A 15,126-nucleotide genomic window follows, 5' to 3' on the forward strand; every position below is an offset into this window, starting at 1 on the left:
ACGAGCTGCCTATGCTCGTCCCAACCAAAACCGCTGTTGTTTTGACCATTAAGCATGTCGTAGACGACTGACCATTCCCTTTTTAAGCACCTAATCCGAGATTCAATATTTGGTCTCGCTTTCAACATTGCTCCTGGTAAAGCCTTTTCTAGCATTTTCTCTAGCTCGTTCAAATAACCGGCTTTGAATCCGGTATCAGCATTAAATGTTCCTACATTGTGCAAATCCATCATGCAAGAAACCAAGGCTGCATCCTCTTCTGGAACCCATTTTCTCTTGCTTCCTCGAGAAGCTTGAGAAGAAGCACCCGTTGGTGGAACACCTGACATATTGTTCTTAAGAAAAAAAAACAAATTAACATTATTTACTATTTTGAATATCATGAATCAAAAGGTGAACAATTTATAATATTATATCGGTAGTTCAATACTAAATTTAAATTTATAACACATGCTGAATGAAAAGATAATTAAATTATAATTCAACAAAGTTTAGTACAATACAGAATTTTAATCAAAGACCACCAAAGTTTCATAAACTAGATACATAAAATAACATCAACAAATCAATTCAAACTCAATTTGTCCCTAAACCTAACTAATTTCTAGATGTTTGCCATTCATCGAACATTTGGTTGGCTAGTTCCATCCTCCAAGTTGCCCAAGCATCCGATGGATGAATATTTGTGATATTCGGTTCATCGTCATCCACCACATTAGTAGGTAATCCTTCTCCCACCTCCGCTTCAATGGGATCAATACTCATATGGGTTCGAATAAAATTATGGAGCAAACAACATGCAATAATAATTCTATTGTGCACCCTTACAGGATAAAACGATGGACTCCTAAGTATTCCCCATCTAAGTTTTAATAAGCCAAAGCATCTTTCAATGACATTACGTGCTGAGGCATGTTTCATATTAAAAAAACTCTTGCGGAGAACTTGGCTGATAACCCTGACGCCACTCGTTCAAATGATATCGCTGTCCTCTAAATGGTGCAAGAAATCCCTCACAATTTGTGTATCCAGCATCAACTAGATAATAACAACCTATAAAATAATTTTTTTTAAAAATGATTAATTCAGCAAACAAATTTTGATCTCAATGAATAATTCAAATTCCTCTAACTATACACTGTACCACGAGGAACTTTTAGTCCATATCTTCTACTAATGGCATCTCGAAGCACCCGTCCATCGGCAACTGAACCTTCCCAACCAGGAAGAACATAAACAAATTGCATCTCAGGTGTACAAACACCTAGCATATTTGTTGCTATGTCACCTTTTCGGGTTCGATATCTAGGTTTATCAACTGTTGGCACCCTAATCTTGATGTGGGTTCCATCAAGAGCACCTAAGCAATTCTATATCACATGATATAAAACCTTGAGTTAGAATACTAATTTAATTCTAAGTCAACTAAATGTCGTACAAGCTATATATAAAACTCAGTCTAATACCTTAAACCATTTCCACCTTGTGTCAGAAGAATCGGCTGTAATTGGCTCCGGCTTTTTAAATAAGATATCTTGTAAGCGTATGACAGCATTTAAAACACTATGAAAAGCTCTGCTTACAGTTTCCCCGGACCTTCTAAAGTGATGCTTGATAACTCGATTTTTCAGGTGATGGGAGATGATATGTAAAAACATTGCTACTTGCTCATCAACAAGCATGAACCTTGACGACTTCAATCCCCTATCGATTCTAACATCTCACATAGTTTAAAAAGGCAGTTCTATTCATCCTAACTTGTTCAATACAAGTCTCGTCACTAGCATATACAAGCCTCTTCACATAATCCCGTTTTGCATAAAAATCTAAGGTATAGGACCTAATCCTTGGTCTATAAGTCTGTAGGCTAAGGCTGGCACCCATTCTAAACAAGAACCAAATCGCAATTCTACAGATTTCCAACCATATTGTCAATACAAGACCAATTCTTTTACGCCTCACACTTTGTGCAATTAAAGGCAGACGAGCCATTACTGCAACATATTAAAATTAGAACACACTATCAATGAATTGAAGTTGCAATTACACATTATCAAATAAAATAAACAATACAAATTTAGAACACACGAAGCAAAATAGTATCTACTAAATGATATCGTTTCAACTTTAATTTCATTTCTTTATCAATCACCCAAACAATAAAGAAATTATAAAGCATGTATAATTGACCTAAAATTAATTGTTGGTGTATGTATAATTGACCTAAAATTAATTCTTGGTTTATTTTTATTTACCCTAAAATTAATTGTTGGTGTATGTATAATTGTTGGTGTATGTATAATTGACCTAAAATTAATTGTTGGTATATGTGTACTTCAAGCTTTAAAACTATGCTTAAACACATTAATTTATAGGTAATAATATTAAATACAATAATAATAGAGGATCGAATCTTAATTTAATTGATATCATTACCGTTATAGACAAATTTGAGAGTTATAAAAAATTTTATTTACTCTTGAAGGTCCGGGATATGCGAGGTCGGGCTTTTTAGTATATTACACATCAAGATACAGGTAGTGTATATTTAGATGAACTAATTTATTATAATTATAATTGGGATTAGATTATGATAATCATAAATTAGTACTACAAATCTAAGGTTATATATTGAAAGGATATAACACAGGGAGGTAATAATAAAATATTATAGCTGCGTGCTTCCTTATTTTATTTATTTATTTACAATTATTTGGATTTACATATTACAAATCATCATGTGATTTTGCAGTGAGATTTTTTAGGAGATATATAAATACCATTATATTATTTGATAATTCGACATTAGGGAAATATTTTAACTGCACAACTCTTTTAATTTTGTTAGTGCGACATTCATGTGTTTTAAAAATTTATAAAAATTATTAAAATGATATAAAACCTTATTTTTTAAGAAAATATAGAAATATTTTTTTAATTTTAAAAAAATTAAGTAATTATTAACATAGCGTGCATACAGACATGGATGATAGGTTAATAAAGTTAACCAAATAATGCAGTCAACAAAGACAAGAACAATCTACATTTGTATGAATTGCCATGTTTAAATCATTCATTCCTTTTATTTCTCAATATGCGGATACTCTGATGAGTAATCCATATCAAAAGGCCCCCTGTTCTATATTATGAAGTGGATGATGCCCTCATGTTTTCTGAGACTTAAAAAAAAGTTTTGCACAAATATTTTAGTAACTTTACATGATATCATAGGTTTCTACATGTGTCTGTGGCTGGTTAAACTATTTGTTTCAAAGAAAAGGCAATACTCATATTGCTTAGAGTTGAAATGCAAAAAAGGGCAACTAATAAATGTATGTCCTAATTTCATCGGAGGAAATTTTGACAATGTTTCAGGACAGACATGCCTATGAAAAACAAACATAGCCAAAAAATACAGCTGAATAAATGCAAATTATCAATTCTTTGTCTCAATCAATTGGGGCATGATCCAGAATTGAAAACCAATAAAGCACATATTTGAATCAACATACAGTGGCATCTATGCCAACACTACATAACCACTCAACCATCTATTGAGATATGCATGCATTATATCAGCATAGGCATTCATATTCAACGACCTAAACCCTTCTTTGAAGAGTTCATGACGCAGCAGCTTTTATTTTTATTATAATATTTTATTATTTCAGTTTATTTCACAATATTTATTTTAAGTATTAGATATATTATACATTAATATTTATTTTATTATTTCAGTTCATTTCACAATATTTTATTATTTCAGCTTTTATTATTTCAGTTTATTTCACAATATTTATTTTAAGCATATTTTGCTTACATCTAATGAAATGCTAATCAGCCTCGAGACAATGGATTGAAAGAATAACATCATGAAAACAAATGCAAAACCAACCTTGCAAATCAAAAGGTCTTCTGTCTTTAAAGAATTTTCCTTCTAGCTCCTCCTGAAAGGAAATAAGATAACTTTCTCACACTCCAGACTAGAAGGTAAACAGCAAGGCAATAAAATTAAGAGAAAAGCAACGTCTTAAAGATGAGTCATATAGCAATGAAGAGGCCCATAAGTGAAAGGGAGCAAAGAGAAAAAGGGGATATTAAACATAGAAGAAAGGCATGGAATTATTTTACATGCTTTCAGTCACAAATTATATTGCTAAAAAATGCAGTAGAAAGTACAGTAATAAAGTATAAATTCAAAAGTTCCATTTATAAATGTGAAACTGAAACCGCAATGATCAAGTAATCCTTTAATAGTATGTTTCTGGTGGACTGGAAATTTACAAGGTCTAGTAGGTTTCTGGTGGCTGGTTTTGTTGGAATAACCAAACCAAACATGGTGTAAAAAAATGGAACTTCAATCCGTTTGCCATAGCTTTCATGCCCCAAAGTTCAAATTCCACAATCATCGTCGCTTTCCCTTTCAATCTGTAAGTAAATTCTCTCCCAAATTTCCCCTTTTTGATTTTTTGTTTTTACCCTTAAATTAGTTTCATCAATGGCAGAAACTAACTCTTTGTCTCCAATTTCCAGAATTTGAAGCCCCCTATCACCAACCCCACACTTATTTATATATGATTTTCCAGTAAAAATCAAAGCTAAAATTCCTAACACTATAATAAATGACATACGGTCAGAAGAAAGCTTCAAGAGTAATTAACTCACAGTAACTCCAAGAGCAGTACTTGTCGAGAACAGGTAAATGAAATCACCAATCAACTGGAGAGATGTTCGGCTGTTAATTCTCGAAACATCGATCTTTTGAATTGCGTTGAAAAGAACTACTGATGTTGCATCATTCACTACTCCTTCTCCAAACACTAGGCTATATAATAAAGGATTTTCATCTTGATGAAGGACCTATAAGGAACTGATCAAATCTAAAAATCTCTTTCTGTGAAATAATAAGCAAAAACGGAGGGGGGGAGATTTGCAAACTGACCAACCTGCAATGTACAAACTGTATCTGTTGATGAGAAAATAGTTCCTACAGCTGAAACAGAACAGCATGAAACAATGGGGCCGGAGACCTGAGACGGTGGAGTCGGGTGGAGGTGACTTCGCTCGCAGGTTCTGTTTGATGTTGGGAGGGAGAGGCTAGAGGTGGATTTCTAGTTGGGAGGGCAAATTAGGGCTAAGGCTGTAAAACGGGTGTAAACTGAGGAGGAGGCAGGGATTACAAAACAGAGAATTTCGGGGATTAGGAAAGTAACGGATTAGAGGGGGATTAGCAATACATTGAACCAAACGGCAGATTAGAGGGGGATTAGGTGGGGCCCACCGATTAGGGGTGTATTGGCTATCCAAACATGGTGTTATATTCGTAATTTATTACTTAAGACTTTAATTTAGTTGATACCATACTGTTCAATAAAGTTTTAATTTAGTTATAAAATTACCCAAAGCTTGTTCCTTTTACAATGCAGCATAAAATCTAAAAAAAAAGAAGAAAGTATATAGGAATCATAGGATTTAAACTTTCTTTCTTTTTGAATAGAAAAAACAAATATCGGGCAGATCACCCATAAATGCAACCCAAACAGAAAAATAAAATCGCAAACTAAGACTTCCTTTGGATACAGAATCAACCATGGTGAGATGGAATTTTGAAAGAATATATATTTTTCCCTGCACTGTGATGATGTTTGGAGAAAATTGAATCTCACTGCCAGCCTTAAACACAATGGGCAGTCAAGTTTTGCTGCAGACAAAAATACCCATATTTTCATTTATTATTTTACAATTTTATCCTTGAAAGTGAAAGTATTTTCTTTCCCAACCTTAAAGATTTGGGAAAATCTTCACAGACGTTTTCTTTTTCATTGAGGTTAGGTTCCCTCAATTCTATGCCAGAAATTTACTTCTGCTTACTTCCTCACCAAGAACAGAGATAAATCCTTTGAATATAAGGTAACAACTTTTTCTATCTTTGCTTCTATCGTTCATTGATTTTAACTCAGTGCTTCTACCAGTTGTTTGAATTATTATTTTCTGTTTACATGATTATCATGCCTGGATCTGATTTAAAGTTTTATTTTTTTATCCCAATTGAAGAGCTAGAGTTGTTCAGTTATCTGTCGTATTGATTGGGTTCTTGTGATTTGCTGTGTTCTACTTGATTTTATTTCATCATTTTTAGCTTGAAAGCTAGGATCTTTGGGTGAATAAAGACTTGAATTTGAGCATTGAGTTTGGTTTTTAGATATGAAACAAGATTGGGTTGCTTAGACAGGTTCTATGAACTCACAATCTCATCATTATCCATAGAACTAAACTTACCTTTTAACAGTAAGGGCTCTGTTTCCCATGCTGCTAGGCTATGGCAACTTATTTTCTGCCAAAGAACAAAAAAAACATCACTAATAAAGCAGTGAGAAAAAGGGGGGAAATTGAGAGAGAAAGATGGAGATTTAACCTATCTACTTAAAACCAACAAAGAGAAATAAACTAGAGATGAAAGAAAAAAATTGCATGACAAGGTTGAATTTAATGAAGTAATAGCTTAAAACATAAATAATATAATGTAAATAAGAATCCAAAAGGTAAAATCCCTTTCTCCTACCCTCATCTGCATCATCTGATGCATTGTTGTTAACAGCAACTGAGCTTTGGATTCCTGAAAACCAAAATAGGATGTAAATCAATCTTCCAAAACTAACATGAATAGCATCCAAAGTCTTGACTTGAGGTTTCAACTTAAAACATTTGCACTTTTACGCACATGCAATTGTCTTAATATCTTCAAGCTACTAGTCTCCAATAACAACTAAAAGCCTCGGTGTAACTATTTGCTGTAGAAAGTCAATGCAGCACTAACCAAACAATACAGGAGTCTGAATATTGGACAGCAAACTAGAGCTCCAAGGAGTTGCAAAACTCGTAATCATGCCAGATGAAGTAAAGCTAATTGTTGTACTAGCTGAAGTAAACTTTGCAGTTGTAAGTACAAAAAGTATAGAAACAAACTGAAATGCTAACCTTAAGCCAAAAAAATGAGTCTAAAATTTTTTCAAACCCAACCCAAATTATAAATGCTAACCTTGAGCCCAGCCCAGCCTATATTGAGTTTTTTTAAAACTATTTTATTATATAAAACAAACTGAAATGCAAACTGAAATGGATTTGACTTTATTTTCTTTATAGCTCAACATAAGATGCCAAGTTACTGTATTTTCATACATTATATTAGTTTGTTTGTTCAAGTTGAAGGAGAAGTATTTTCATACATTATATTAGTTTGTTCGTTCAAGTTACTGTATTTTCATACACAAGCTTTAAGTGCTTAAGCAATGATAACATAATGGAAAGCATATACCAAAAAAACAAAAGCTACTGAGCCCTTATTGGCAAATTCGGTACATGTATGTATGCATATGCAAGTGCATGTGTCTGTGTCTATGTACGCATGCATGTTGCAGCAGCTAAACTCTGTTCCTTTTTCTAGTCAGTTATTCAACTTCTAAATGGCATAAGAACCAGCAAAGCTTATTCCCATCAAACGAAAGCAAAAAAGATCAATAGCCTATGATTTTTCAAGTCATTCTTTGTGTTTTCTCAGTTGTTTTTTGGTCATTTTCCCCCTAACCGCTGACATGCAAAGCCAATTGCTTTTAACTTTTTGCTACCTTGCATGCAATAAGGACTTTGTAAACTTCATTAGCCAATACTAGCCTCTTAAACATCATCAACAAGCAATTAAAATTGAAAGGAAAAGGTAGATAAAATTAAGTACACAAGTAATAGAGAATAAAAGACTTTTAACTCAAATAGCAGATAAACACAAAAGCTATTTTGCATAACTTGTGATTAGAGTACCAATATTCCCTTAGTGTAATGATTTAAGACTTATTACTAAAGAGTTATACATTTCCAATGAAATTAATCACCACTGCTTTTATATAATAAGTGGAATTTTACTGTAAAGAATAGATACTAAACAAAATTTCCCTGGAAGAAGAGAAGAACTAAAGACACTCAAATTGTAGACTATGACAGTAAAGATAATTTTTGGTGACACAAATGATGAAAACTAGAGAAAATTATCTCAAAAATGCAAAAATGAAAGCTAAAAATAACCAAAATATCTCATAAAGTTTTTTTCAAACTTATAAAAAAAAGAAATTGCTAGTAAGTACAAAAAGTATAGAAACAACAGTAGCATGAAACCACAAAACAAAGTCCTTTAAAGTCAGAGCTCAATCAATCGATCACTAAAGCCATAAACTTGCAATCAAATACAGTCACAAACTACACATTCATGACCATGAATACTTCAAATGTCGATGAAAAAACATCAGAAGTTACCATGATGTTTAAAGCATGAGTTAGGTAGTCTTGAACACCATCTTGCCAAAGCTCATCAGGGTGATTTTACAATACATACATAGCCTAATCCTAAGTTGTAAAACCATCTTAATAGTTTTCTGAACCAAGTAAAACAGAACTAAGGTTGTGGTTGGGGAGGAGGGCCCTGATGAGCTTATTTCAGAACTAAGGTTGCTGAACCAAATAAAACAGAACCAAGTAAAACAGAACTAGTTCTGGGGTTAGTATTAGGCCATGGAATTCTTTGATTACCTCAGAAGCACTTTGTTTACTGCTTCGATTTTTGGGTTCATTTATGTCAGCCTTCTTTTGAACCTTGTCAATATGCGGTGAATCTGCTTTCTTCTCATTCTCTGCATCACCGTTCTTAACTGGAACAGTCCCCTCGGATTTTCTCTTTTTTCTTTAGTACAATTTGCACTAGATTTCTTTAGTGTTCATCTTATAGCTTTCATCCATTCGTGATGTATTATTCTTATTTTTTATGAAACTATATTATTATATCTAATTATATATTTATGGTTTTATGTCTGTTGACATTTAAAATCAAAATAATAATAAATGGTAAAGACACGAAATTTTGTGGAGGGAGATAGTAGCTTAGCAACAAAAGCTGTTTGGGATGATGAGTTGACGTTGATATTTTGTGAACTTTGCGTGAATGAAGTCAATACTGGCAATAGACCGATAACTCATCTAAACTCAAAAGGATGGGAAAATGTCATTGCTCTTTTTCAAGCAAAAACACAAAAAAATTATGGAAAACCTCAATTGAAAAATAAGTGGGATACATTAAAAAAGGAATAGAGGTTACGGAGGGAGTTGCTTAAGGAATCTACAGGTATTGGATGGTGTCCATCTAAAAAGACGGTCGATGCTACCGAAGAATGGTGGGTTGAAAAAATACAAGTTAGAGTTAACTTTATCATTATTTTAATGCATAAATTTTATTGAAATTAATAAATTACAATTATAAAAATCTTAGGGCACGTTTGGTTCGCTGTATTGGATTAGAGGTGTATTGGATTGGAGGTGTAATGGAATAGAGGTGTAATAGCAAATCAACTGTTTGGTTGAATGTAATGGAATAGAGGCGTAATAGTAATCTCATGTTTGGTTGAATAGAATAGAGGTGTAATAGCATAATGGAAAAAACTAAAATGACTAGAATACCCTTAGCATAAATTTGTTTGGGTAAATGATTATTGTTATTGTTATTTAAAATTTAATAAGATTATTAATATCAATAATAAATAATTTAATCATATTTAAACATAATTTAACATAATTATTATTAAATATATTATAATTAAAATATATAATTTAATAAAATTCTTAATAATCAATATTCTTATATGAATTTACTAAAATCATAATATATAATACTATAAAATATAATTTGAAATAATTAATATTAAATATATTTTAATTAAAATATATGATTTAATAAAATTTAAAATAATTATAACTAACAAATTTTTCTCATTAGAAATGCATTGTACAAAATGCCGGTCAGCTCATTTCAACCTTCCAGCTACCAAATAATATGTTTTCCAATTTTCTAGCCTACCCAAACTTTACAAAATGCTGGATAGCATATTAGTCACAATCATATTCACATCACTAACTATATCCGAAAATGAATGACCCTGGGAAAAATTACAAATATTACATGGATTTCATTCAATCAATGTTGATGCAGAAGCATCCTTGCCCTCTGTTGAAGTTGAGTCAATGACTGAATACAAGTGCCCTCCTCCCATGTCTTTAAGCGTGTAAGGCTGATTAGTTCCCGAATAAAAACTACCATTTCGTCAAGACTACTTTGCATTGGCAACTTGTCTTCAGATCCCTTGCTTCGGTGTTTCCCGTATACAGCCTCAAATTCTCTAGACTTACTGGCAGCTGTTCATAGTATTGAGTCAGGGTGCCCTGAAATAATTACCAGTCAGGTGACATTCATCATAGCAGATGCTAAAATTTTGCAATTCAGTCGATTCTTTATAAACAAAGATCTAGATATATTCAGCAGAATTAACGCTCATAATAATAGTATGATGAATTAACGCTAATAAAATACATACCAAAAACAAAATTATGATAGTAAGGTTCCATCACCACCTATCCATATTGGCCTTACACGGTGTTAATAATACCACAGGTATATTATGAATAAAAGTATATGGTTGGATTTCTAATGTGGCAATTTTATCCGAGAACAATTAAATAAGAAGCTATGAACATATACAACAGGTTCATAGTAATATCTGCAGAATTCATTGGAATACAGATCACAAACCAATCATACAAACAAAAGTGGCAAACTTAATTTCACTTGTTCATTAAAGTGAGATTTTATCAGCTAGAATCAAATGAAAATTCTTCCAACAAATTGGTATGATCTAGCATATTAATATCCGAGAAAAGTAAAAACACAACTCAGTAAGCATTTCACAAAATCTCCAATGGAAATCATAGTATTACCTGCATATCCATTTTTTGCACAATCTGACCAGCTATCATCCTTTGGCTAAGAAAGTTTTCCCTGCAGAAGGCAGACTAGTAAGTGATGAACAAATAAAATGGAAATGTAAGCATTTAACAATGATAGAATAGGAAGAGAGCAAACATAAATAGGGGGGAATAAAAAATTCATAGTCTAATGCTTACCTCTGCATTTGGAAACACAGTTTCCCCACCACTCTCAACATCAGACAAATACATCAGTACAGTGGCTATACGGTGACCGCCCAGCTCTTGATTAGCCTTGTCATGAAAATAATCGAAATGTGGCTCATACTTTTGACCATTCTCGTAATGTAGTATTTGCATGGACTCCCCATTCTTTGGTTGGTGTGCCATATTAAAATAAGATGAGAAAACACCATTCAACGTAGATTAAGAAATTATAGGGTAACAACAAGCAAGAAATGATATATACCTGCTGGAAGGAAGGTCCATGCAGCAATCCTAGCTTCGATATCAGCAACTACTTCATCCTTCACATGAGAAATAAAGGACACCACATAAGCATTTGAACTTCAAGAATCAGCATATACAATGCTTTCCAAACACGGTCCACAAAAATAAACAATCTGAGTCATCAAAATTAGTATTGAGTAAACGATCTCTAAACTTAATGAAACAAGTAACTAATACTAAGCAGTACACATTTGGACCTGAACTCCAGTGAAGAAAAAGGTGCAAACTGAAGAATGATTAAAGCAGTAACGCATTCCCCAGTGAGCAACAAGATAGCAGAGGAAGAAATAAGAAGTAAATCAGTTATCAGGAGTCCTACTCGAGATATCTGATACAACATTAAGGGAAAGTAATTATCCCAAAAGCTTAAGCCAATACCAAATAGCACAACTATCATCTTTAACTTTCAATGCATTCAGTGAGGAAACGGATTCTTTAGGTAAAGAGCTTGCCCTAGATTAAGTGTGAATGAATCATTAGGGGAAAGGAGTAAAAGACACCTAAAACATCATCTGTCATAAACTACCATCCAAAATTTGGTTATTTATGAAGAATAAGTGAACTGCCTTCACCGCTGTAATATTTCTATCTTCCATTAACAGAATTCCAGCTAATTTCACAGATTTAAACTAAAAAAGGGGGCAATTTAATTATATACCTGAGCTTTCTGAAGAAACATGCCAGAGCTGGTTCGAACTTCACTCTCAATGCTATCACCCGATTCATTATCCGCCACCATTGACTTCTCTAATTTATCCTTAGCCTGAAATTCACACATTTTAAGAAAAAAGGGGAGGGGGTTAACATCACAAATCGAAATTAATCAACAAATTAGTTTAAAAAAATGTTGCTTACCAGAGTAATAAGGTGATCGAATTCCTCACTTGATAAAAATCCTTTGTAAAGAAAAGCCCCGAAAATAAAAATAAAAACATAAAGTTTACAATTTTGAGTAAATTAAACAAAAAAAAGTTACAAAATACGAAAAAGAAGAAGAGAGAAATTAAAGTGACCTAGGGTGCCATGAGAGTTGAGTAACACGAGTGGGATCAAATGGAACCGAAGAAGTTCCTCTCTTCATTTCAAGCACCGATCCATTGATCTCAGCTGAAACCAAACAGAGATGAAGCAAAATAAGAAGCAAAAATCCTATAAAATACCAATGATCCATTAAAAGGGCAAAAAAATCCTTTGTTTGGATCCAATCGGTAATAGAATAAAAGAGATGATAGGTCTTCGAAGACTTTTGCCTTGGAGTTTGGTGGGTTGTGTACTGCTGTTGATGTTGAGAGGGAGAGGGTGGGGTGGAGTAGCAGATTTTGGCTGGTGAGGGTAAAACAGAAACGATTAGCTAATCCTTACTTTTGGAACGGAATGGCTAATCGTTGTTGAAGCAGAGAAAATGAGGAATACATCCGTGTTGTAATAGGCCTGTAATAGGCTACATCAAACCAAACATGGGATTAAGTGGGGATTAGTGCGGCCCACGGAATAGGGGTGTAATGGCTAATCCATTACACCAAACCAAACATGCTGTTAGTATAACATTTAACGTTTAACATATTATGTAGGAAAATCCTGATTTGAAAGGATTTAAGAAGAAAGGAATTGAACCAATTTGAATGAGTTAATGTGCCAAATGTTTGGTGGCATTGTAGCCACTGGAGAGAATGCATGGGCAGCTTCGTCTGGTGTTCTTCCAAGTGTGGTTCCTATGGGAGATGATGCACCTAATGAGGGATTTGGTGATTCAGATGAACATAGTAACGAGAATGAAGGTATTGCTCCTGATGAGGTACCATCAAACCCTTCTCATGAAATCCCTAATCGAAGAAAGCAAACACTTGGGGTTGTACACGGTAAAGGAAAAAAATCAAGTTCAAGTAGAAAATCATCAAGAAATACATTAATTACTCAGATTGAGAAATTGTGTGAGAGTATGGTTAGTCCAAGGAAGTTAGTGAATGAAATTATTTTTCCTCACTCTCAATATACTATTTCAAAAGCAATGGATGCTTTGCGTGCTTTGGGAGATGAAATTCCAAAAAAAGATGAACTGTACTATTTTGCCACCAAAATGTTCCAAATACCGGTGAAACGAGAAGTGTTTTTGAACTTAGATCCAGTTGATAGGGTTTGGTGGCTTCGACATGAGTATGATGAACAAAATCCAATTGCATCATTTTCATCCTTGGTAGCTACATCTTCATTTCCCTTCCAACCATACCATCAACCACCTCCATCATAAGCTTCTTAGAATTATTATTGTGATATAACTATACTACTTTTTTATATGTAAAACTAATGTATGCTACTTTTTATGTTTGGTATTTTTATGCTATGCTTTTAATCAAGTTTCTGTGTTGTATAGAATGTCACGAGATTTTAAAGGATTTATTTTCATTTGATTACTTTTTCAAGTTTTGATATGAATTATGATACCCCTGAATTAAGTGAAGAAGCTCAACGAAGAATAGCCACAATTGTTACCCAAGTTGAGAACAACAACTATCATGAAGAGGAAGAATATGTGTTAAGCAGTGTACTCGTACACCATGAAACTTATTTCACTATGCAACCGCGTATGGATTCAAATTATACAGGTCTAATGTGGGTGGACGAAGTATTAAATGGGCACGATGATCGTTGCATGAATAGTTTTAGGATGCCAAAAGATATATTTCATAGCTTGTTGCATGATTTGCAAACAAATTATGGCTTAAAGAATGGGAAAGTATCGGCGATGGAGAAGTTAGCATTATCATTGTACATTCTTGGAAATAGAGAATCAAATTCAAATGCAACCGAGCGATTTCAACGATCTGGGGAAACTGTTAGTCGAATTTTTACTGATATGTTGTAAATATTTGCTCGAATGGGAATAGACACGATTAAACCCACTAAAGGTCAATTCGAGGAAGTACCGAACCATATTCGAAATGATACAAGATATTGGCCTCACTTTAAGGTAAAATTTACACAATCTTCATATTTTTAAAATATAAATTATTTCTAACTTTTATCTCATTACTTGTATTTATTTTAAAGGATTGTATTGGGGCCATAGATGGAACACACATAAAAGCATGCATTTCGCCTTCTTGTCAAATACCTTATATCGGACGGAAAGGTGAACCAACTCAAAATATTATGGCAGTTTGTGACTTCAACATGTGCTTTATTTTTGCATATCCTGGTTGGGAAGGAACAGTACATGATAGTAGAATTTTTTTGCAAGCACTTAGAAAACAAGAGTTGAACACACATAAAAGCATGCATTTCGCCTTCTTGTCAAATACCTTATATCGGACGAAAAGGTAAACCAACTCAAAATATTATGGCAGTTTGTGACTTCAACATGTGCTTTATTTTTGCATATCCTGGTTGGGAAGGAACAGTACATGATAGTAGAATTTTTTTTGCAAGCACTTAGAAAATAAGAGTTGAAGTTTCCACACCCTCTACCAGGTTGAACTTTAATTTTTTAATTACATTTTACATAAAAAAATTAAAATTTTTAATTTATTTTTAAACTTGATATTATGTTTTACTTTTTTGTAGGAAAATATTATCTTGTAGATTCAGGATATCCACAAATGGCAGGTTTTCTAGGTCCATATAGGGGGAACGATATCATTTACCTGATTTTCGTCGAGGTAATCATCAAGTATCTCGAAAAAAAGAAATCTTTAATCATGCCCATTCTTCGTTACGCTCTGTGATTGAACGAACATTTGGAGTGTGGAAAAAAAATGGCCAATATTAAGAGATATTCCAAGTTATTCATTCAATAAGCAAGTTTTAATAGTTATTGCAACA

General features: G+C 33.2%; 1 long non-coding RNA gene across 1 annotated transcript; it reads right to left on the minus strand.

Moving 5' to 3' along the window:
• Positions 1 to 10,790: 10,790 nt before the first annotated feature.
• Positions 10,791 to 12,516, minus strand: LOC107903985 (uncharacterized). The gene is made up of 5 exons (XR_005911232.1): positions 12,321 to 12,516; positions 12,163 to 12,203; positions 11,966 to 12,070; positions 10,996 to 11,324; positions 10,791 to 10,870 (listed from the first exon to the last, which is right to left on the minus strand). It is a non-coding gene; the product is annotated as an uncharacterized lncRNA (long non-coding RNA).
• Positions 12,517 to 15,126: the final 2,610 nt, after the last annotated feature.

This window comes from Gossypium hirsutum, chromosome D03, assembly GCF_007990345.1.
Source record: "Gossypium hirsutum isolate 1008001.06 chromosome D03, Gossypium_hirsutum_v2.1, whole genome shotgun sequence".
Classification (NCBI taxonomy): domain Eukaryota; kingdom Viridiplantae; phylum Streptophyta; class Magnoliopsida; order Malvales; family Malvaceae; genus Gossypium; species Gossypium hirsutum.